The 24,273-nt window shown below is 50.4% G+C and overlaps 1 long non-coding RNA gene across 1 annotated transcript in view; it reads right to left on the minus strand.

The window, feature by feature from the left end:
- Nucleotides 1-13,275: 13,275 nt before the first annotated feature.
- LOC306967304 overlaps nt 13,276-24,273 on the minus strand; it is a 99,908-nt gene continuing 88,910 nt past the window's right edge. Inside the window, exon 2 of the long non-coding RNA XR_013793176.1 lies at nt 13,276-13,487. This is a non-coding gene — a long non-coding RNA (uncharacterized lncRNA). The remainder of the gene's footprint in view (nt 13,488-24,273) is intronic.

Here is a 24,273-nt window from a genome sequence, read left to right on the forward strand (position 1 = left end):
CAAAGCTAACAGGCTGACGGGCAAAGCTAACTGCAGTATGTACAGCCAATTTTGAGGCAAGGCAACTATATTTAGACCGTGCATTTTCTACACAAGGCAACTCAATGTGCCTTACTAAAGGTGCATTAAAAATGATCTCCATCATCCCTCTCTCCCTTTGTCTTTTCTGCCAGCGTAGTATTTACTCTCACGGACAATTAATGAGTAAAAAAACGCAGCATGCTACAACACCTGTCTTCCAGTGGCGCTTACGGTGCTTGTCTCCCCCCAAAAAGGCCCCTCGGCAGCAGGTCAGCTCTGAACCAGACTTGCGGTCTCATTTAACCATAGGCTGGATGTAAACTATATGATCTGAATGTGTTGGCCGTCTTGTTTTTAGACACAGTGGTGAGCTAGTTGGTAGCTGAGTTGAGCAAAGTGCGAAAATTAAACAAAACGACATACCAGAAACATCCCGACCATTGCAAGCAAACAGCGAACGGGCACAAAGACCAGACAGGTACGGATCAACTCGTCTAAGCTCAGGTAAGAACATATCTCTATATGGATAAAACGGTGGTCTGTTCCTTTGAAGGTAGCTATATCAATGTAGTCCACACAACAGGCAGGAGCTCCGTTCGCTGCGCTGATTTGCATACTAGTGTGTCCCACTTAGGAGAAAATCTTCACTTGCACTTCCCTCATTGAGGGGACTTTACTGTGGAGGGAACTCATAGCAAGTGTTCTCCGAGCAAGTGAGAGGAATGGGAACCTCGCTGATCAGTGCTGGGGAGAGTGACTCAAAAGTAACCCATTAAAGTCTGGAACACACTAGAGCAGTGATTCATTTACAGTACACTCTCCAACCAGGAGATGCAGCAATGTGCGAGTCAGTGTACTGTATATAGAGGAAGAGTTGCACTGCAGTATGGAGGGATGAGTATTGTTAAAGCCCTTAATACTTGACATATTATTATGGCTCTAACTTTATTTATTCATTTATATTTCATTTCTTCATTTCTTTATTATGGACATAGCAATAACATTTGACTAACCAGATGTATTGTTTTAAAGTGTTACAGCACATGTGCTAATTTTCAGCACTTTCAACAAAGGTGGAAGTATCTTCGACTCATAAGTAGCTAACAGGGAAAAACAGAGACTCCGAGTGCAGCTGCACATGTTCTGTGGCTGACCTCTGCCCTTCTCTTTCTTTCCCTACAGTGCCACAAACTAACAATGACCAAAAGACCTTCAAGCAGAATCAGCAGAACTACTTTGATTCACAGTGATGGTAATAGCCCTGTGGTTCAAGGGCGTGGAACCTATGGTGCTGCAGCATTCCCTGGGGGATAGTTTGAATAATAATAAATAGGAAATGACCAGAGAAAAAGCATTTTTGTCCCACAGCACCCCCTAACCAAAATGTCTTCCCACGGCTCTGGCTGGTTTTGTCATTGTGAGCGTTCCTTGTTTGAGCATTTGCCAAAAACTCATTAAAAAGTTGTCACAATAAGACTTTTGCACAAACTTGGGCAGATGCATTACATTTTTGGCACAACGTTTTATTTCTCGCTGTAACCGAACCTTTACAAATCCGCGCTGCCGCACGTATAGACCTCATTTGTCCTGCCATTCGAGTCTGAGTGAGAATTCCAATTTCCGAGCGATCGTCCCACACGGTAATTTGATGTCTCCCACCTCAGACTGGGATTTGGGAATCCTCTTCACGCGCTGTCCCGCCTGATCGCGGCTGCGCTCGGGCCGTGGGAGAGAATCCACTTAAGCGTGTCGGCGCGCGGCGGGCGCTGCTGTCTTCACCTGAGACGTGCACAGGCCTCATTAATAAAAGATTTCCGAGCGCCCGGAGCCAAAACACACTCGTTCCAAAAGTCCTCCTTCGAAGCCGATGTGGAGGCTCGACGGTGACCTGATACTCCGCACTCTGTGTCTTTGGAGCCGGTATTAAGCAAGTGGGTTTAGAATGTTGCCCAAGAACAACTCCCACCCAGGCTCTTCACTCCCATTAGCCCCTTCAGCGGCCCCCACCACGCTCCTCTAACCAGACACAATACGGTATTTCAAGAAAAGAATGACTTATCAAGCGGAGATACAGAAGGCTGCTTGATGGATGCCATGGCTGTAGAAGCAGGACTGTGGTCACCAGTTTGATGTGGGTCAAACATGACAGAGGAGATCATACGTGTCCATTAAGCAGGTAGCATCATCTAATACCTGGGTATTTAGATCGATAGCAGCCTGACATGGCCGGTCCATGTTGACAGTTTGCACTGGAGGAAACAGCAGCGTCTGGATTTCTTAAGGAGGTCATGCGTCGATGGGATTGTGCGAGCTGCTCCCAAGACAGTCCAGTGTGACATTAACCTCCCTCTGTGATAAGTCTCTGGTCAGAGCTGCTCAGAAAACTGTGAATGATCTGACCCATGAGCTAAACGCAGAGTTTGAGATGCTCTCTCTGGCCGGAGGTTCATTTTGCCAACACAACAGACTTAAAAATTCATTTATTCCCTCCTCCATACGGTTCGTGAATAAGAATAAGCATGTGTAGGAGCACTTCTCTGTTTTATTATTGTAATTCCTGCTTGACATTGTGTCTTTGTTTTGTGAATGTGTTTGCAGCGGAACCACGTGGCCAAGACACATTTCCCCATTGAGGGACAATAAAGTACCTTACCTTAACATTCAATGTTTTAAATCTTTTCACTAAAATATTCAAGACAGATTCAATGTTTAGATAGATTTCTCCATAGATTTGTAGCATGTCAATTCAAGTGTAATTCTCTTTAAATACATTGTAGCAACAACATTTCACTCTGACCAAACTTTCCAGTCCTGTGCTTAATTACTGGATCTGCCAAACTCTTCTCGGAAAACCCCTGTACGACTGAGAGCACGCACAAGCATAGTTGTAGCATACCAAACTGTGATGCTGAGTCATGTTCCAGAGATGCTTCATGAGAAGAGGAACAGTGAAGCGAGTGCTGTGACTGTTCCTCTTCTGGTACTAACAATACCTTTACTTTAGCTGAAAACCATTTGTATTGTTTCGTCTAAAGCCGGGTTTGGGAGTGTCACCAAAACCATAAAAGAAGATTTCAAATGTTTTCATAGTGTTTTCGTGTTGGCCTTTTGTGCCTAAATGTGCTGCTCTCTTCTGTCCACCATTGACTCATCAATACGATGTCATCAAAATATTTGGATACATGGTTCTGGTGCAATACACACATCGCAATAAAGACATAGAGGGTCATTTATCAAGGCAGGAGCTAAATAACAGGTGCTAAACAATCAAACATACTTGAGTTAGCGTTTGATGTTGCCTGTATTACAGTATCATGGCTCCAAGTCTGATGTGTTATTAAGACAATGCTGTGGGGATAAAAAAAACACTCTGCTGATATTTAATGAGCAGCAGTGGGTTAAGTGCCGAACAAATGTACAAATATAGCATGGAGTGCTGCGCTGTTTCGGGGATTTAGCTGTGCCAACAATCCAGACCATTTTTCATGATGTTTGTAGCACCACAGCGTATTCTCTGTTATAGCTATGGACACATGCTACAGCTCGTTTGAAAGACGAGATTCTAAGCTCTCAGTAAGTGAAAACAGTTTAATTCTACGTGCCTCATTTCCTGAGAAGTCTTAAGCTAAACAGAGGCTAGTTTTGATGGAGATATGGCGTGTTTTATGAAATATAACTGTCTCCCTCATGTCTCTCTCTTCACTGGGCTGTGGCTGAAAACACGGGCTTCAGTATAGAACATTGACTATTGAGAATGTACGTGAGTTTCACGTTGTTTTAGGAGAACATAGAGCTGAACTATTGTTGCAAATTGCTCTCGTCTGACACAGGGTTTATTTTTAGATCGTGCAAAACTGTGGGCTTGTTGACCTCATTGGTCTGTGATTATGAGGCCGACTGATAAAAAATAAAGAGCGATCTGAAGCACAAGGGGCGGAGATTCCTTCCTCCTCTCTCTAAGCACTGCCACTGTGCGGGGCACTGAAAACACACGATGAACTAATGAGGGGCGTGGTCATTTCTGCCGCGTTGTGTTAAATGTCCAGAAGAAATGTCCAGATCGTGACTTTTCACAAGTTGTTGCTCAGTTCTGTTAATCACAGAGCTCCCAAAATCACACATCACCACTATAAACATGTACAATAGGATCTCCTCTGGGGCTAGGACTGAAAATGAGATTCTAGTCTCAGTGGGACTTTCCTGGGTAAATAAAGGTCAAATATAAACTCAATGGCTGGTAGAAAAGTTGCGGCAGGTCAGTGTTTCAGGAAGTGCAAGAGCAGTGACCGGAGCAACAGGGACATTGATTGGCTGACAGAGTGACTGACTGCACAAGGGACCAATCAGAGAAGGTGCAGGGCGGGAGAAAAGTGTGTCCAGACACGATCATTAGGTTAAATACTGCGTGGCCTGTTCTCTTTTCTCAAAATGGAACAAATGCTCACAAGTGGATTTTAGTGATAGATTTGATCATTTCAAGTAGATTTAAAGCTGGCGACGACAGAATTGAAGTGTGGGAGCTGCCGCATGTTTGTGGTGATGTTGGTATATTTACTTTGCGGCTCATCTATGGTTGTTTACAAGCAGCAACACACGCCAGTATGAGCCTGGACATGTGTGTGTGTGATGCGTTTGGCCATTATCTACAGATGTTTTACTGCAGCGTGTTCTTGTAGCTGCTGCCTCCGTGTTGGCTGTGTTTGTGTCTTATGTTTAGGCTTATGTTTACTCCAACATGATGACTGAGCGTGTTGGAGTAAACATGTTTCTGCAGATTTGTTTGTAACTCAGTAATGACTTTGTCCAGTAACTAGCTACTTTTATTCAACTGAAATTGAGTTACTTTTGCAGAGAAGTAATGAGTAACTTTTTAAAGCAATGTTCCCAACATGGTACTGAGGACAGGATGCTGCTGGCTGTTTTCTCTGGAGCGGGAGGAAGGGGGGGTTTATTCTCTTGTCTGTGGAGTATTGGGCCAGTAGATGCATGTTTCTTTCTGTCTGGCCCCGTCTCAGCTGCAGGCTCCTGCCACACTCACTACAGCTTTGTGACAGACTGCTCCGTGTCTGCGCTTTATTTTGTTCCGATACAGTCCATTTTGTCCCACCATAGGTCAGGGGTCGGAGGCCAGGGGTCGGCAGCCACTATCATAAGAGCCGCGTACGACATGCAGCACTGGATGCCTCTGGTGCAGCTCTGTTAAACTTTGTAGGAAAAAGTTAAATGACTTGCTTTGGAGTGATAAGCTACTAAAACAATAAAGGCAGTAAAATGTTACATTTGTGCCACAAATAATATATTCAAACTTTCCAGAGAAAGCCCCTCCAGATCCACATGCATGTTCTTGGTTATAGAAATCTGGACCATGTCTATTTCTCTCATAATACGAATCCAAACCATATTCTTATGTGGCCCTTTGTGATTTTCATTTGGTTTGAACCGAGCCGCAGTTTTGATGTTGAAGTAGAAATCTCGTCCTAATGAGGGCCGGACTGTTAGCATTGGAGCTGCTGGAACTACAAGTCACGCAAGGACTGAGTACAGTGAAGATCCCGCCCTTACGCCCTTTTAGTAACATGCTTCGTCAGAGCTGGGGAGGAGGAGTCTGTAAATCCGCCATGATTTCCCCCTCGAATGTGGTCTTTGAGGTAAACGGGGAGGAGTGAGGAGGTGTATGGTCTGACATGCCCATGAGCACTCCCCCTTCAGTACTTTGTTTTTTAAATTTCTTCTTTTTGCATGCATGTGAGTACAGACAGGGGTTTCTTACAGAAGTATTTCAAATAGATAAATTAAAAGCATCCTGCAGGGGCGGGTGCTTTGGGCTGAACTGAGGAAGAGAACATGGGAGGGGCTTCATCTCCTCCAGGAAAACAGCAGGAAAATGTCTGCTGGCAGGAGATTCAGAGATCAATCTTAGCAACACTGGAGGCATGTTTTTCAGGAGGGAATGGCACACTAACATGATATGAAGCTTTAAAGGGATTAAACGCAAGTTGGTCATTTTTATACTCATTACTGCCACCTCAGGTCTTACGTGTTACTGCAGCTTCTATATTAAGCTCGTGCATGACGGCACTTCAGACCCGAAGGGACACCTCTCTGAGTGACAGAGCAGGATTTTAGAGACAGTTGTGGTGAACAGGTCTGAGCTCATTCTACACATTAGGACACGCCTGGAACATGTAGGGGGAGGAAAATACTAAATGTTAATTTTCAAACTCTATATAGTCCCTTTAAGATTCTTTTATGCCAAACAAAGTGTGCCCCAGCAGCTGTATAGGTGGTTCGCTTGGCGCCTCTGCCCTCCGTCCCTGTGGCCTGTAGGACGCTTCAAGACCAATTATTTTTAGGGTTTCTGTTTTTTTTATGCTGATTGAACTGTCTCCATGATTGCACAAGCACAACGTCATGTCAGGACTGGCAGCTACTCAACCTTTAAAACCGACTTTGGCTGAAACTCAGACAGAATATACTTTTGTTGAATTGGGGTGTTGTTGTAACTGCATGTTGTCAGTGAAATGACTGTATTCTCTCAGACTAAGGAGATTCCAAATCTAAGCGTGGTTTACTTTACCGTTCCCATGATGGTTTTCTGAGTTTCCTTTGCGTTCGAAAACACTCAAGGTTAGTATTTATTTAAAAGTCCCTTGTTGTTACCTTCTGCTCTGTCTATTTTAGTCCAAAACTGCACTTTCTCCTAAACAGATTTCCTCCTACAACGCAACAAAGGACATAACTGCCACTAAAAGAGCGGTGGCACTGAGACACGCTTGATCATCAGCATTAATTGGATGGTGAGGGAGGCGGAAAAGTTTGGGCCATAAAGATCTAAATAAATAATAGCGAGGTGTGAGTGTGCGGCGGACGCCTCGTGTGCGCGCGCCGCCATAAATCGCGGAATAATGACGTGCTTACCCATAAACGACTAAACAAGAAGCCATTACGACACGCGTGACTTCTCCTGATGTCTGTGGAGCAGATGTTAATAATTTTTTTTTGGTATAATGCGGAGGAGAGGAGCGCGGGGAGAGGCGCCGCGCCGCTGCCTTCCATCACGAGCGGCAAATGTCAAAGAAGGGTCAGCAGTGTAAACAAGACAACAGGCACAGAGGGGCGGGGCTAGCGGCAGGCCACCACAGGGGCGGGGCTAAGGGCAGGCCACCACAGGGGCGGGGCTAACGGCAGGCCAACACAGGACTAACGACAGGCCAACACAGGACTAACGGCAGGCCAACACAGGGGCGGGGCTAACGGCAGGCCAACACAGGGGCGGGGCTAACGGCAGGCCACCACAGGGGCGGGGCTAATGGCAGACCAACACAGGGGCGGGGCTAACGACAGGCCACCACAGGGGCGGGGCTAGCGGCAGACCAACACAGGGGCGGGGCTAACGACAGGCCACCACAGGGGCGGGGCTAGCGGCAGGCCAACACAGGGGCGGGGCTAACGGCAGGCCAACACAGGGGCGGGGCTAACGGCAGGCCAACACGGGGCAGGGCTAACGGCAGGCCAACACAGGACTAACGGCAGGCCAACACAGGGGCGGGGCTAACGGCAGGCCAACACGGGGCAGGGCTAACGGCAGGCCACCACAGGGGCGGAGCTAACGGCAGGCCACCACAGGGGCGGGGCTAACGGCAGGCCAACACAGGGGCGGGGCTAACGGCAGGCCAACACAGGGGCGGGGCTAACGGCAGGCCAACACGGGGCAGGGCTAACGGCAGGCCAACACAGGACTAACGGCAGGTCAACACAGGGGCGGGGCTAACGGCAGGCCAACCACAGGGGCGGGGTTAACGGCAGGCCACCACAGGGGCGGGGCTAACGGCAGGCCAACCACAGGGGTGGGGCTAACGGCAGGCCACCATAGGGGCGGGGCTAACGGCAGGCCAACACAGGACTAACGGCAGGTCACCACAGGGGCAGGGCTAATGGCAGGCCACCACAGGGGCGGGGCTAACGGCAGGCCACCACAGGGGCGGGGCTAACGGCAGGCCAACACAGGACTAACGGCAGGTCACCACAGGGGCAGGGCTAATGGCAGGCCACCACAGGGGCGGGGCTAACGGCAGGCCACCACAGGGGCGGGGCTAACGGCAGGCCACCACAGGGGCAGGGCTAATGGCAGGCCAACACAGGGGCGGGGCTAACGGCAGGCCACCACAGGGGCGGGGCTAACGGCTGGCCAACACAGGGGCGGGGCTAACGGTATATTCTAAGCGGATACAGATTTTAATTGAGTCAAACATCTCAAAACAAGTGAAACAGGTCAAATGCACAGGCTTTTCATGTTTGAAGTCTATGGAGAAACACACCAATGAAAAGTCTGTGAAATTGGGCAGAGAAATGCCTGAAAACAAAATTCAAAGTAAAAAGCCTTTGCAACTATACAGTTTTTTTTAGTTTGTTTGTTTTCAGATGTTTGTTAAATGGACTATACAGGGTTTAAAAATGTTAAAATGAAGTATTTTCCTCCCCCTTCATGTTTCAACAATGTCCTAATGTGTAGAATGAGCTCAGACCTGTTCACCACAACTGCCTCTAAAATCCTGCACTCACTCAGAAAAGAGTTAATTCGGGTCTGAAGTGCCGTCATGCACGAGCTTAATATAGAAGCTGCAGTTACATGTATGATCTGAGGTGGCAGTAGTGAGTATAAAATGGCTAACTTGCATCTAACTTGCACAGTTAAATTAATGTTTTTAAAATGTTTTAAATTCTTTTTTTTTTTTAATGACAGAGACTTCGATCTTAAACACATTCAGCTTCAGTTTTTGCTGAAATTTTACAATTATTTCCCGTCTAATTTGCGTACTGAAATCCACGGTGGCTTCTCTGTTTGATGGATGTTTGGATTGTATGATTAACAAATGAAATACGCACTGATTTATTTGAGTTTGTGGCATTAACAACAGTATTATGGTATTAGAATGGCATTGAAAAGCAGTCAACTTGACTTGCTGTTGCCTGGATAATCCAAACACGCCTCATTGTTGTGTTTTTTGAGAGGACAAACTCATCTGAACTTGATCCTCGTTGCCACATTAAGAACATCAGCGCTGTATTTATCAGAGAACCATCTGCAGAGTTTGTTTACGCCGCTCCTTCTGACATTTTATGATTGCTGTCGTAATTAGAGCAGGTATATTATTGGAGCGTGTTATGAGACTATCTCCTTTATCGCCTGAAATAAATTCCGAATATTTATCCGCCTCGGCCATAAACAGCACCTTGCTTAATTGCGTTGGAAAACAGGAAGTTGGGATGTAAGTGTGTTTGTTTTGGTGAGTCTGTGTGACCTCCCACGCTCCGTGTCCCTGGAGGTTTTCCAGCCTCCACACCAGACCTCCACGCCACCGCTCCTGCCCACTCCCCATTTGGATCCATTTCACCGGACCTTTGTAAAGACGACATAATGCTTTCTAGACTTTTCTACAGGCCATACGTGGCTTTAAAGTGATAGTCTGCTAAATAAGATGTTTTACAAATGTGTTAGATTGTTTAGAACTGAAATGTGAGGCAACATCAGTAATATTAACACACTGAGTGCCAAAAACGTAAAAAACTCTTTTTTGAGGTTTTTTAAAAATTACGAAACCAGACACTTTAATACGCCTTATGTGTGATTTTGGGAGCTCTGTGATGAACAGAACTGAAATAAATGATGATCAAAAAGTTGTGAAAAGTCACGATCGGGACATTTCATCTGGGCATTGACTCATTTGTGGCGCTGCCATATTGCAGTGGTGTCTGCACATAGTCGTGGCTTCCAGCACTTCTGCGGGGGCCGCTGCATCCGCCCCCCCGGCCGCCTCTCACTCAGCCCCGGGCCTGACTTCTACTGAAGCTGCTGCCCTGTCCTCCTTCAGCCTCTGTCCATCGGTCTCATTGAGTTTATCATCTGATTTAGACACTTCTTTTGTGAGGGTCATGAGGTTCTTTCTTTTCCATGAGGTTCTTTCTTTTTTTATCAAACTTGTGTGGACTCAGAGGCCACAGCCTCTGTAGTGTCTCTGAGTCTCTCTGAGACCTGTCCACTGTGCCTGCATGTCGGCTCCGCCCATTTTCCCAGAGACACAAGATACTCACAGATCTGTTTAACTGATGATACAACTACTTCAAAACAACTCCTATTCTCCTACCCCTAATCCTCTACTGCTGTAAATGAAAACAAATGTGTAAATTTAATGTATCTGATTTATTTTAGCCCCCACCTGAACCCTTCACATTCTCCACTTTGGCTTTAACCATATCTAAAAGGCTCAAATGGTGCACGTTTCATAAAACACGATCAAAACTAGCCTCTGTTTAGTTTAGGATGTCTCAGGAACCGAGGCACGAAGAATTCAACTGTTTTCACGAATGAGAGCTTCTCAGCTTTCAAACGAGCCGTAGCCTGTGTCCATAGCTATAACAAAGAATACGCTGTAGTGCTACAAATATCATGAAAAATGGTCTGGGTTGTTGTCACTCTACAGCAGTGGTTCTCAACCCAAGACGAATTTGGGGGGTCGCCAGATCATGTAGATAAAATATACATACTTCTTTTAGCGTATACTATATATTTTATTGTTGCATGTGTGTGCTATTTTACCAGAGTGCCATTATATGTTCGTAATTTGATGAATTTTATTTTAGCTATTTGTTTTTTTCTTTGTTTTTTAAGTATTATGTAGGCAAACGTTCCGAATTCTCACGGTGTGACCCGGGCGGGGGGTAACTGTTATAACGGGGGTCGCGGCTTCAATAGGTTGAGAACCACTGCTCTACAGATACAGCACACAAGCCTCAATGTGTTAATATAATCAGCTGTTTTCTAAAGTTCCTCCCTTTGCTGATTACATTTATATTGTACGGGGGATTCCGTGCGTCACGTGAATACCAAATAGGGTTGATCCATATCATACCGTGCACGGTAATACCGGTAGATGAGATGATTTCATGCGTAGCTCATGTCAGAACCACACGGAGAGGCTGCTCAGAGTCACTGAAAGCAGCAGCATAAACATGACTGTGGAGGCGCTTAAAGAATCTAATCATATGAATGAAGTTTGTTGCTTTTGTCGCTCATATTTGCGAGGAAAGGGCTCAGGATTTGCAAGGCTTTGATTCTTATGTATTTTGCCAGGTGTAAATTAAATCGCCAAATACATCGTGATATTTCTTTTTCATACCGTGATAAACATTTTTGGCCATACCGCCCTGCCCTAATACTGAACACGTCAGTATTTGTGAATGAAACACTGCGGAGTACAGCCATCATAACTAAGTATAGTAAAGGGAGAGTGTAGTCAAACTAAGAGGTTAAGGAGAACACTGGACACTTATCTGATGACTGACCGCTGCGTGAAGAGCCTGTGTTTACACCTCCAGTCTCTCGCCGAAAAGGAAAGAAACCAAACCTGCATCCCTTTTCACTTATTCACTTGTTATTTCCGAACACCCACTCATCTGCGGAAGCACGTGGGAACCTTGAGTCTCTCTCTCCGCCACATGTTGCCGCCACCTCCTCGTCTCAACGTGAGCACCATATGCACTTCAGCCGCTCGCAGATCTTTGTGTTCGCTTCAGCAGCGCTGCCAAGAAAAGTCCGACCCAAACGCCGAGCACTCGTATCATCCCGCGATTAATGACTTTGATTCATCTGCGGCTGCAGCCTTGAGCTTAAGTGCACCATTCACGCAGCACTTCTATATGAAATGAATTCTTTAATAATTAAGAAAGCTTTCCAACACTCGCGTCTCTTCAAATTAAGGATCCTTCATCTGTCGACAACTAAAGCTTTTAAGGTAAATGATTACTTTGAAGTTCACCTAATTATGTGCATTAATGGAGCCGCAGGCATAACGCTCGTGTTGAGTAAACAGCGGCGCACTTAGACAAGTACCTCTGACAAAACAGGCGACTTCAGATGACTTTTATGATCATTCAAATAGAAGCCATTGTGCTGATCCCAAACTCAGATAATAACTGTGACAAACGCATGGTCCACCCAACATGGACGGCTTACTTAAAGGGACAATACGGAGTTTAAAAATGTTCAACAAAGTATTTTCCTCCCCCTACATGCTCCACCATGTCCTAATGCAGGGGTAGGCAAGTTTTCTTGGCGGAGGGCCGATTTTCTTTAGTGTAAACAGACCGAGGGCTGAAGCCGCTGATTATCACCCCAAAGTAAACACAACACTGGAAAAATGACCATCTTAAGGCAAAACTCATTTTTTTCAGTTTTCAGGTTTTGGGCCAAATTGGTCTCTGAACATATAAGCTTTCACCCGGAAACAGAAAATAGGCCTAATCTTTACAATAACATGTTTAAATATTGCGCTGATTCAATGTTCCCCCATAGACTTATATGGGAGAATGAAATTTCAAGGGCCTTTTTCTCAAAACACATTTTTCTGTCATTGTGGCGACACTATGTCCACGTCAGTCGGACCTAAAGACTTCACATTTTCCAGCCTTGGACTGAACAATATTTGGAAGATTTTTTCAGAGGGATTTTTTATTATCTAATCCCTAAACTCCATTTATTGAGTTTTGAATGTCAAAAAATAAGGCGAAAATTACATTTTTACAATTTTTTCCACTAAAAAACAGCTTGTTTTAAAACTAAACAAGAAATCCAAAATCCCCTGTGAGAAAGTCTCGGTAACTCATTCATCACTAAAATGAAACCATAAATTTGAATGTAGCTCTCTCCATTATTCAGACTTTGTCGCCGAAAAGATGGGAAATTTGGGGCATTTTTAGGCATAAAACACCTTGTTCTTATATGAAAAGATAAAATGACAGAAAACTTGCAATGTATTTTTTTCTCACATTTATGCCAGTGATCGACAGCAAACGTTTCAAATTGACATCTGTAAATATACATTTTTTCCCTATTCACCTGCAGTGTCTCGCCTTAAATGAGATAAAATTGCATGAAATAAAGTTCTTCTATGTTGAATTGGAGTCGGTTTGAACTAATCCAAGATACAAATGCTAACGCCAATGGAACAAGAATAAAACCCACTTGAAATCAGACAATAATAGATTTTCACGTGAAATGACACAAAATTATCTGAATTAAGAGAATAACTACTGCTCGAGGTTTTATTTCATCTAAGACCAGAACAAATCTACCCAAACCTTAGATTTAATCTGTTAATTCAATAAAACGGTTATTCTTTTTCCAGTGCACTTCTTTCAAATGCCAGTGTTGTACATCATTTATGACCTAACTGGGTGTATTTCTACCTTTTCCCTCCCATTTAACTCTAATAATGTTAAAAGTCCTCTCTGATTTGTGTAATAATGTTTCTCAAAATCATCTTGAGGGCCTGAGGTTCTGTGCTAGAGGGCCGGATTTGGCCCCCGGGCCTGATGTTGCCTACCCCTGTCCTAATGTGTAGAATGAGCTCAGACCTGTTCACCACAACTGCCTCTAAAATCCTGCACTGTCACTCAGAAAGGTGTTACTTCGGGTCATCACGAGGTTAAAGGGATATTTCAGGATTTTTGACATAGGGCCTCATTTCCTAGTTATCCAGAGTGTTGCTGATTTCTGGAGATATTGTTTTTTGTAATTTGTGCAGTTCTTATATTTGAAGAGTTTCGTGGCGCTAGGCTAATGCAAGGCTAGCACATTTCTACGATATCAGCTAGCCTGCATTAAAAACAGTGTGACCTGCTCCACATAGCACCTGAGGCAAATCACTTATAACACCAGACTAACATGTCTGTGTCCTTAGAGTAATTTTAACCATTTTGCACTTAAAATACCTTTTATTTGAGCAGCATCAGCTTTGTGGTTGTATAAGCTACGCAGCGGCGGAGGGATCTTCTAGAAAATAGTCCCTCAAAACGCAATCATTCATGTGATGTGATATAGTGTGATTTGGTGATCATGTTCAGACCTTTACATGACGAGTTCTCTGACACAAACACTTCACTTTGATTCATTTTCTCAGCATTTGGAAAAGGCGATTCTGCAATTGTGTTTTATTTTGCTGTTGGTATAAATTGTTTTGAGAAAGCACTGGAAGAGAAAATATCAGCTCTCATCTGAGAATGTGCCAAAGCGAGTGTAAACATGGAAACATTTTGAGAGGAAAGTGGAGTAAAGACTTCAGGTGGGTGACTTCTCTGCACACACAGTATGAGACGTGGTCCCTGCAGAGAGAAGGGCTGATGGATGGAGGAGGTGGGAGCTCCCAGGTCTCTGGGAGGTTCTTCCACTGAGAGCAGCCTTTCCAAGCCGGGTATCAACAACTGATCTCTTTAATTACAAACCGGAGTCCTGCCATCTGCAGGAGACGCTCACGAGGCTCCGCTCCGTCGCACCAACCAATCAGCACCAACACAATCCGCACGTTTACCCCTGAGGACGACTCCGCTCGCTTTGCTAAAAAACATATGATCGTCAATATAGCCACGAAAAGATGGGTTCGTTCAGGACAGGGTTAACAAAGACATTCTAGTCAAGTTTTCAAATCATTTCAGTCGATCCAGGATCCACATTCCAACACATGAGGGCTGTGCAATGTGGACCAGGCTGTGAGAGTGTGGACCAGGCTGTGAGAGTGTGGACCGGGCTGTGAGAGTGTGGACCGGGCTGTGCAATGTGGACCAGGCTGTGAGAGTGTGGACCAGGCTGTGAGAGTGTGGACCAGGCTGTGAGAGTGTGGACCAGGCTGTGAGAGTGTGGACCAGGCTGTGAGAGTGTGGACCAGGCTGTGCAATGTGGACCGGGCTGTGAGAGTGTGGACCAGGCTGTGAGAGTGTGGACCGGGCTGTGAGAGTGTGGACCGGGCTGTGCAATGTGGACCAGGCTGTGAGAGTGTGGACCAGGCTGTGAGAGTGTGGACCAGGCTGTGAGAGTGTGGACCAGGCTGTGAGAGTGTGGACCAGGCTGTGAGAGTGTGGACCAGGCTGTGAGAGTGTGGACCAGGCTGTGAGAGTGTGGACCAGGCTGTGAGAGTGTGGACCGGGCTGTGCAATGTGGACCAGGCTGTGAGAGTGTGGACCAGGCTGTGAGAGTGTGGACCAGGCTGTGAGAGTGTGGACCAGGCTGTGAGAGTGTGGACCGGGCTGTGGGAGTGTGGACCGGGCTGTGGGAGTGTGGACGGGGCTGTGAGAGTGTGGACCGGGCTGTGAGAGTGTGTACCGGGCTGTGGGAGTGTGGACGGGGCTGTGAGAGGGTGGACCGGGCTGTGAGAGTGTGGACCGGGCTGTGAGAGTGTGGACCGGGCTGTGAGAGGGTGGACCGGGCTGTGAGAGTGTGGACCGGGCTGTGAGAGGGTGGACCGGGCTGTGGGAGTGTGGACCGGGATGTGGGAGTGTGGACCGGGCTGTGGGAGTGTGGACCGGGCTGTGGGAGTGTGGACCGGGCTGTGAGAGTGTGGACCGGGATGTGAGAGTGTGGACCGGGCTGTGGGAGTGTGGACCGGGCTGTGCGAGTGTGGACCAGGCTGTGCGAGTGTGGACCAGGCTGTGAGAGTGTGGACCGGGCTGTGAGAGTGTGGACCGGGGCTGTGAGAGTGTGGACCGGGCTGTGAGAGTGTGGACCGGGATGTGAGAGTGTGGACCGGGCTGTGGGAGTGTGGACCAGGCTGTGAGAGTGTGGACCAGGATGTGAGAGTGTGGACCGGGCTGTGGGAGTGTGGACCGGGATGTGAGAGTGTGGACCGGGATGTGAGAGTGTGGACCAGGCTGTGGGAGTGTGGACCAGGCTGTGAGAGTGTGGACCAGGATGTGAGAGTGTGGACCGGGCTGTGGGAGTGTGGACCGGGATGTGAGAGTGTGGACCGGGATGTGAGAGTGTGGACCGGGCTGTGGGAGTGTGGACCGGGCTGTGGGAGTGTGGACCGGGCTGTGAGAGTGTGGACCGGGATGTGAGAGTGTGGACCGGGCTGTGGGAGTGTGGACCAAGGCTGTGAGAGTGTGGACCGGGATGTGGAAGTGTGGACCGGGCTGTGAGAGTGTGGACCGGGATGTGGGAGTGTGGACCGGGATGTGGGAGTGTGGACCGGGCTGTGAGAGTGTGGACCGGGCTGTGAGAGTGTGGACCGGGCTGTGAGAGTGTGGACCGGGCTGTGAGAGTGTGGACCAGGCTGTGAGAGTGTGGACCGGGCTGTGAGAGTGTGGACCGGGCTGTGGGAGTGTGGACCAGGCTGTGAGAGTGTGGACCGGGCTGTGAGAGTGTGGACCAGGCTGTGAGAGTGTGGACCGGGATGTGAGAGTGTGGACCGGGCTGTGGGAGTGTGGACCGGGCCGGGATGTGAGAGTGTGGACCGGGCTGTGGGAGTGTGGACCGGGCTGTGAGAGTGTGGACCGGGCTGTGAGAGTGTGGACCGGGCTGTGGGAGTGTGGACCGGGATGTGGAAGTGTGGACCGGGATGTGGGAGTGTGGACCGGGCTGTGGGAGTGTGGACCAGGCTGTGAGAGTGTGGACCAGGCTGTGAGAGTGTGGACCGGGCTGTGAGAGTGTGGACCAGGCTGTGAGAGTGTGGACCAGGCTGTGAGAGTGTGGACCGGGCTGTGAGAGTGTGGACCGGGCTGTGAGAGTGTGGACCGGGCTGTGGGAGTGTGGACCGGGCTGTGGGAGTGTGGACCGGGCTGTGGGAGTGTGGACCGGGCTGTGAGAGTGTGGACCGGGTTGTGAGAGTGTAGACCGGGATGTGGAAGTGTGGACCGGGCTGTGGGAGTGTGGACCGGGATGTGAGAGTGTGGACCGGGCTGTGGGAGTGTGGACCGGGATGTGGAAGTGTGGACCAGGCTGTGAGAGTGTGGACCGGGCTGTGGGAGTGTGGACCGGGCTGTGAGAGTGTGGACCGGGCTGTGAGAGTGTGGACCGGGATGTGGGAGTGTGGACCGGGCTGTGAGAGTGTGGACCGGGCTGTGGGAGTGTGGACCGTGCTGTGGGAGTGTGGACCGGGCTGTGAGAGTGTGGACCGGGATGTGGAAGTGTGGACCAGGCTGTGAGAGTGTGGACCGGGCTGTGGGAGTGTGGACCGGGATGTGGAAGTGTGGACCAGGCTGTGAGAGTGTGGACCAGGCTGTGGGAGTGTGGACCGGGATGTGGGAGTGTGGACCGGGATGTGGAAGTGTGGACCGGGCTGTGGGAGTGTGTACCGGGCTGTGGGAGTGTGGACCGGGCTGTGAGAGTGTGGACCAGGCTGTGAGAGTGTGGACCAGGCTGTGGGAGTGTGGACCAGGCTGTGGGAGTGTGGACCAGGCTGTGGGAGTGTGGACCGGGCCGGGCTGTGAGAGTGTGGACCAGGCTGTGGGAGTGTGGACCGGGATGTGGAAGTGTGGACCGGGATGTGGGAGTGTGGACCGGGCTGTGGGAGTGTGGACCGGGCTGTGAGAGTGTGGACCAGGCTGTGAGAGTGTGGACCGGGCTGTGAGAGTGTGGACCAGGCTGTGAGAGTGTGGACCAGGCTGTGAGAGTGTGGACCGGGCTGTGAGAGTGTGGACCGGGCTGTGAGAGTGTGGACCGGGCTGTGGGAGTGTGGACCGGGCTGTGGGAGTGTGGACCGGGCTGTGAGAGTGTGGACCGGGCTGTGGGAGTGTGGACCGGGCTGTGGGAGTGTGAACCAGGCTGTGGGAGTGTGGACCGGGCTGTGAGAGTGTGGACCGGGCTGTGGGAGTGTGGACCGGGCTGTGGGAGTGTGGACCGGGCTGTGAGAGTGTGGACCAGGCTGTGAGAGTGTGGACCGGGCTGTGGAAGTGTGGACCGGGCTGTGGGAGTGTGGACCGGGATGTGAGAGTGTGGACCGGGCTGTGGGAGTGTGGACCGGGATGTGGAAGTGTGGACCAGGCTGTGAGAGTGTGGACCGGGCTGTGGGAGTGTGGACCGGGCTGTGAGAGTGTGGACCGGGCTGTGAGAGTGTGGACCGGGATGTGGGAGTGTGGACCGGGCTGTGAGAGTGTGGACCGGGCTGTGGGAGTGTGGACCGTGCTGTGGGAGTGTGGACCGGGCTGTGAGAGTGTGGACCGGGATGTGGAAGTGTGGACCAGGCTGTGAGAGTGTGGACCGGGCTGTGGGAGTGTGGACCGGGATGTGGAAGTGTGGACCAGGCTGTGAGAGTGTGGACCAGGCTGTGGGAGTGTGGACCGGGATGTGGGAGTGTGGACCGGGATGTGGAAGTGTGGACCGGGCTGTGGGAGTGTGTACCGGGCTGTGGGAGTGTGGACCAGGCTGTGAGAGTGTGGACCAGGCTGTGGGAGTGTGGACCAGGCTGTGAGAGTGTGGACCAGGCTGTGGGAGTGTGGACCAGGCTGTGAGAGTGTGGACCGGGCTGTGAGAGTGTGGACCAGGCTGTGGGAGTGTGGACCGGGCTGTGGGAGTGTGGACCGGGCCGGGCTGTGAGAGTGTGGACCAGGCTGTGGGAGTGTGGACCGGGCCGGGCTGTGAGAGTGTGGACCAGGCTGTGAGAGTGTGGACCGGGCTGTGGGAGTGTGGACCGGGCCGGGCTGTGAGAGTGTGGACCGGGCTGTGGGAGTGTGGACCGGGCTGTGGGAGTGTGGACCGGGCTGTGAGAGTGTGGACCGGGCTGTGAGAGTGTGGCCTGGGCTGTGGGAGTGTGGACCGGGATGTGAGAGTGTGGACCGGGCTGTGAGAGTGTGGGCCGGGCTGTGGGAGTGTGGACCGGGCTGTGGGAGTGTGGACCAGGCTGTGGGACCGGGCTGTGAGAGTGTGGACCGGGCTGTGAGAGTGTGGACCAGGCTGTGGGACCGGGCTGTGGGAGTGTGGACCAGGCTGTGAGAGTGTGGACCGGGCTGTGGGAGTGTGGACCGGGCTGTGGGAGTGTGGACCGGGCCGGGCTGTGAGAGTGTGGACCGGGCTGTGAGAGTGTGGCCTGGGCTGTGGGAGTGTGGACCGGGATGTGAGAGTGTGGACCGGGCTGTGAGAGTGTGGGCCGGGCTGTGGGAGTGTGGACCGGGCTGTGAGAGTGTGGACCGGGCTGTGGGACCGGGCTGTGAGAGTGTGGACCGGGCTGTGAGAGTGTGGACCGGGCTGTGAGAGTGTGGACCGGGCTGTGGGAGTGTGGACCGGGATGTGAGAGTGTGGACCGGGCTGTGAGAGTGTGGACCGGGCTGTGAGAGTGTGGACCAGGCTGTGGGACCGGGCTGTGAGAGTGTGGACCGGGCTGTGAGAGTGTGGACCGGGCTGTGGGAGTGTGGACCGGGATGTGAGAGTGTGGACCGGGCTGTGAGAGTGTGGACCAGGCTGTGCAATGTGGACCGGGCTGTGAGAGTGTGGACCGGGCTGTGCGAGTGTGGACCGGGCTGTGCGAGTGTGGACCGGGCTGTGGGACCGGGCTGTGAGAGTGTGGACCGGGCTGTGGGAGTGTGGACCGGGCTGTGGGAGTGTGGACCGGGCTGTGGGAGTGTGGACCGGGCCGGGCTGTGAGAGTGTGGACCAGGCTGTGGGAGTGTGGACCGGGCCGGGCTGTGAGAGTGTGGACCAGGCTGTGAGAGTGTGGACCGGGCTGTGGGAGTGTGGACCGGGCCGGGCTGTGAGAGTGTGGACCGGGCTGTGGGAGTGTGGACCGGGCTGTGGGAGTGTGGACCGGGCTGTGAGAGTGTGGACCGGGCTGTGAGAGTGTGGCCTGGGCTGTGGGAGTGTGGACCGGGATGTGAGAGTGTGGACCGGGCTGTGAGAGTGTGGGCCGGGCTGTGGGAGTGTGGACCGGGCTGTGGGAGTGTGGACCAGGCTGTGGGACCGGGCTGTGAGAGTGTGGACCGGGCTGTGAGAGTGTGGACCAGGCTGTGGGACCGGGCTGTGGGAGTGTGGACCGGGCTGTGAGAGTGTGGACCAGGCTGTGAGAGTGTGGACCGGGCTGTGGGAGTGTGGACCGGGCTGTGGGAGTGTGGACCGGGCCGGGCTGTGAGAGTGTGGACCGGGCTGTGAGAGTGTGGCCTGGGCTGTGGGAGTGTGGACCGGGATGTGAGAGTGTGGACCGGGCTGTGAGAGTGTGGGCCGGGCTGTGGGAGTGTGGACCGGGCTGTGAGAGTGTGGACCGGGCTGTGGGACCGGGCTGTGAGAGTGTGGACCGGGCTGTGAGAGTGTGGACCGGGCTGTGAGAGTGTGGACCGGGCTGTGGGAGTGTGGACCGGGATGTGAGAGTGTGGACCGGGCTGTGAGAGTGTGGACCGGGCTGTGAGAGTGTGGACCGGGCTGTGGGACCGGGCTGTGAGAGTGTGGACCGGGCTGTGAGAGTGTGGACCGGGCTGTGGGACCGGGCTGTGAGAGTGTGGACCGGGCTGTGAGAGTGTGGACCAGGCTGTGCAATGTGGACCGGGCTGTGAGAGTGTGGACCGGGCTGTGCGAGTGTGGACCGGGCTGTGCGAGTGTGGACCGGGCTGTGCGAGTGTGGACCGGGCTGTGGGAGTGTGGACCGGGCTGTGGGAGTGTGGACCGGGCTGTGAGAGTGTGGACCGGGCTGTGGGAGTGTGGACCGGCCTGTGGGAGTGTGGACCGGGCTGTGGGAGTGTGGACCGGGCTGTGGGAGTGTGGACCGGGCTGTGAGAGTGTGGACCGGGCTGTGGGAGTGTGGACCGGCCTGTGGGAGTGTGGACCGGGCTGTGGGAGTGTGGACCGGGCTGTGGGAGTGTGGACCGGGCTGTGAGAGTGTGGACCGGGCTGTGGGAGTGTGGACCGGGCTGTGGGAGTGTGGACCGGGCTGTGGGAGTGTGGACCGGGCTGTGAGAGTGTGGACCGGGCTGTGGGAGTGTGGACCGGGCTGTGGGAGTGTGGACCGGGCTGTGGGAGTGTGGACCGGGCTGTGGGAGTGTGGACCGGGCTGTGGGAGAGTGGACCGGAATCGGAATAGAATCTTCAAAGTCCATACACTGAGATCAACTGGATGAAAGTTGTGTTCTTAAACAGTGCTGGAGGAACAGGTAACACCAGCATCAGAATTTTGGAAAACATTTGTTATAAAATGAGGAGATATTCAGAAGATGGTGAAAGCTGGAGGAAGGAGGAGGAGCTGACCAGTGCTGGACACCACGCTCTCTAACGGGGACAAACCCAGGAGCCGGTGCACAGTTTCAGAGGAGCATTGAAGGCAGTACCCCGGTTTCCCAGAACTCCGAAAAACATGTTGCTCCAGTTGGCCCACAATAGCTAACCCAGGACTAACCCAACACCTGAACGCAATTTCAGTGCTCACTCCGTGTAAAGCTCGAGCACATTTTGTACAACAAACAGGCAAAGGATGTAAACAACAAACACCCTGAACCATGTGGAACACGGTTTGCACACGGTGTGAAATTCTGGACAAATCCCGGCGCTGCAAGAAGGAAGAACGATAAGATGCGAACTAAACCTGTCGTCTTCATTTGTGACGGAGTTTGGCGCAAGACGTGGTCTTTACGGAGGAAGAGCCAGGCCCGGAAACGAGCCAAACTCCTCTACCTGCGCCTCACCCATTAATCCCCGCGCATCGGACCACCGCCAGGTAATTAGCGTTTAAAAATACTTCCTCCCCCAAACAGACAACGGCAGACAAAGGGAACAAAGCGCTGCGCGAAAAGGCGGCGCTTTGTGTGCACACTGTACACGCTGTCGAGACAAAAAGAAACACCCAAATCCACTGTCGTTTCATATTTAAATGTCGCTGTCACGCTCCAGTTTGAGAGCCAGTTTGGAAAGTCAAGACGTGCCGCGGGAGAAGGAGAAGAGAAAAGGAAAGTGGCATTGCAGAAAAACCTTCAGATAATTATTCATCCCAACTACAGATTCTCACTCACACTGAACACAAGCAAAACAGCAGCGATGTGTTCTCCTTAAATGTAATGTAAACTGTAGAGGAATTAAAATATCTATACTTTGTTTTAGACCAACATTAAGCTTCAATTGAGGACATTGACATTGAGGAGGTGGACAGTTTCAAGTACCTGGGTGTTCACCTCAACAATAAACTGGACTGGTCCCACAACACCAACTCCCTGTACAAGAAGGGCCAAAGTCGCCTCCACCTTCTGAGGAGACTGAGGTCGTTCGGAGTGAGCAGGCCTCTGCTCAGGACTTTTTATGACTCTGTGGTGGCCTCTGCTCTCCACTACGCTGCAATGTGCTGGGCCCCGGGCAGCACAGAGCAGGACAAGAACAGACTGAACAAGCTGGTCAGGAGGGCCAGCTCCGTCCTGGGCTGCCCCCTGGACTCTGTGGAGGAGGTGAGGGACAGGAGCGTGTTAGCCAAGCTCACCTCCATCATGGACAACACCTCCCACCCACTGCACGGGACTGTAGAAGAGCTGAGCAGCTCTCTCAGTGGCAGACTGAGACACCCTCAGTGCAGGACGGAGCGCTACCGCAAAGCCTTCATCCCCACTGCTGTCAGACTGTACAATAAGACTGTGAAGTAACGCCGACTGTAACAAGTGAATTTCTCCTTTGTGAGATTAATAAAGGTTTATCTTATATTATCTTATCAAAAAACTAATTTGTAAAGTTCCTAATACTTCAAAATGTCTGCAATTAGACACGTTCAACACACACTGACTGAAATGTTGGCCATGTTGAGACAATACAAGCTCTAAAGTCCCTTTCTAACCGAGCTGTGAAAGAGAAACTGAGAAACTACGATCCTCGGGAAATAGAACCAACGTGCGCTGAGTCTTGAATAATCCTGCACAGTCCGAGCAGACTCCAGGACCACACTGAGGGCAGAATGTTCACATGACTACACGACAGACACAACTCTCACTCAGAGGCGTCCAACGATGGAACAAACTCCAACAACAGTCTTAAACGTTCCTCGGACCCAAACAACGTTAGTATCTCAGGTTTACGACTCGTGTCCTGACGGAGACCAGGAGGCGGGACCACATCACTCCGGTTTGAGAATCGCTGCATTGGTTCCCCGTGTGTTTCAGGATCGACTTTAAAGTTCTTTTAATGGTTTTTAAATGTCTTAAAGGTCTTGGTCCTTCTTATCTTTCAGAGCTGCTTTTGGCGGCACGGTAGCGCAGCGGTTAGCGCTCTAGCTTCACAGCTAGAAGGTCCGGGTTCGATTCCCACCAGGGACGGGGCCTTTCTGTGTGGAGTTTGCATGTTCTCCCCGTGTCTGCGTAGGTTTCCTCCGGGCACTCCGGTTTCCCCTACCACTAAAAACATGCACAATAGGCCAGGATGAATGATGTGTGAGTGAATGCTTGGTGGTCAGAGGGTCCGTTGGCGCAGACTTGTGTAGTCGCGAAAGCGCTTCTGACAGTCTCCCCCAGGGGAAACTGAAGCTACAAACGTAGCTTTCCACCACCGAGTATGGAGTGAATGTACAATTGTCTCATGTAAAGCGCTTTGTGACTATATGTCTGTGAAAGGCGCTATATAAATAAAGATCTTCTTCTTCTTCTTTTACCTTATGAACCTTCACGGCCCCTTCGCCCCTCCAGCAGGTTATTCCTAAAGTCAACAGAAAGACTCAATATTACGGCCCCCGCCTCTGGAACCACCTGAGGAGGAGCTCAGGGCTGCAGAGAACGTTCAAGACCCACCTTTTTAGCTTAGCTTTTAACTCATATTTATTTATTAATTTTAGTCACATTTATTTATTTATTAATTTTGATATATACTGATATTTATTGATATTTCGATATTTATTAATATTTCGATATTTATTCATATTTCGATATTTATTTCTAGTTTCTTGCTGGTTTTCACTTTGTTTTTAAACTTTTTATCACATTTTTTTATACTGTTACTTATATTTTTAGAATCTCCAGTGTTTCCTCTGAAGGAGCCCTCTGCCTCAGGAGCGGTGACTGCCTGTGCCTGTGGCTGAGTGGGTGCTGTCCTGTGGGTGCCCAGGTGGAGGTGTGGTGCCTCTGCCGCGCCTCCTGTGGGGACCCTTGTGTCTGTGTCCGGGCATGTAAAGCATCTTTCATTACGGGGACATATTATGCAAAACGGAGGTTTGTGAGCTCGGAGGACTGGGAGTGGTATTCTGATCGATTCATACATGTCTGAGGAATCCTGCTCTGCCTACATACAGCTTTATTCACCATCATGTTTTGCATTCATGGCGACTGGTTGTGTGACAGTTTTTTGATGGATTGGTTTTTGCCGTAATGCTGTGTTTTGGTGAGTTTGTTTAGGGGCAGGGGACTTTGGATGTTTCTATTTTCAAGTTGTTTTAGGTGAAAATATTGCCTTATGCAATGTTTTAAGTATTGAATAATGGATTATATGTGTGTAATAGAGGATCACAAAATCCCATAATATGTCTCCTTTAAGGTTTCTGTACATTG

Source organism: Gobius niger, assembly GCF_951799975.1.
Source record: "Gobius niger genome assembly, chromosome: 8".
NCBI classification, from domain to species: domain Eukaryota; kingdom Metazoa; phylum Chordata; class Actinopteri; order Gobiiformes; family Gobiidae; genus Gobius; species Gobius niger.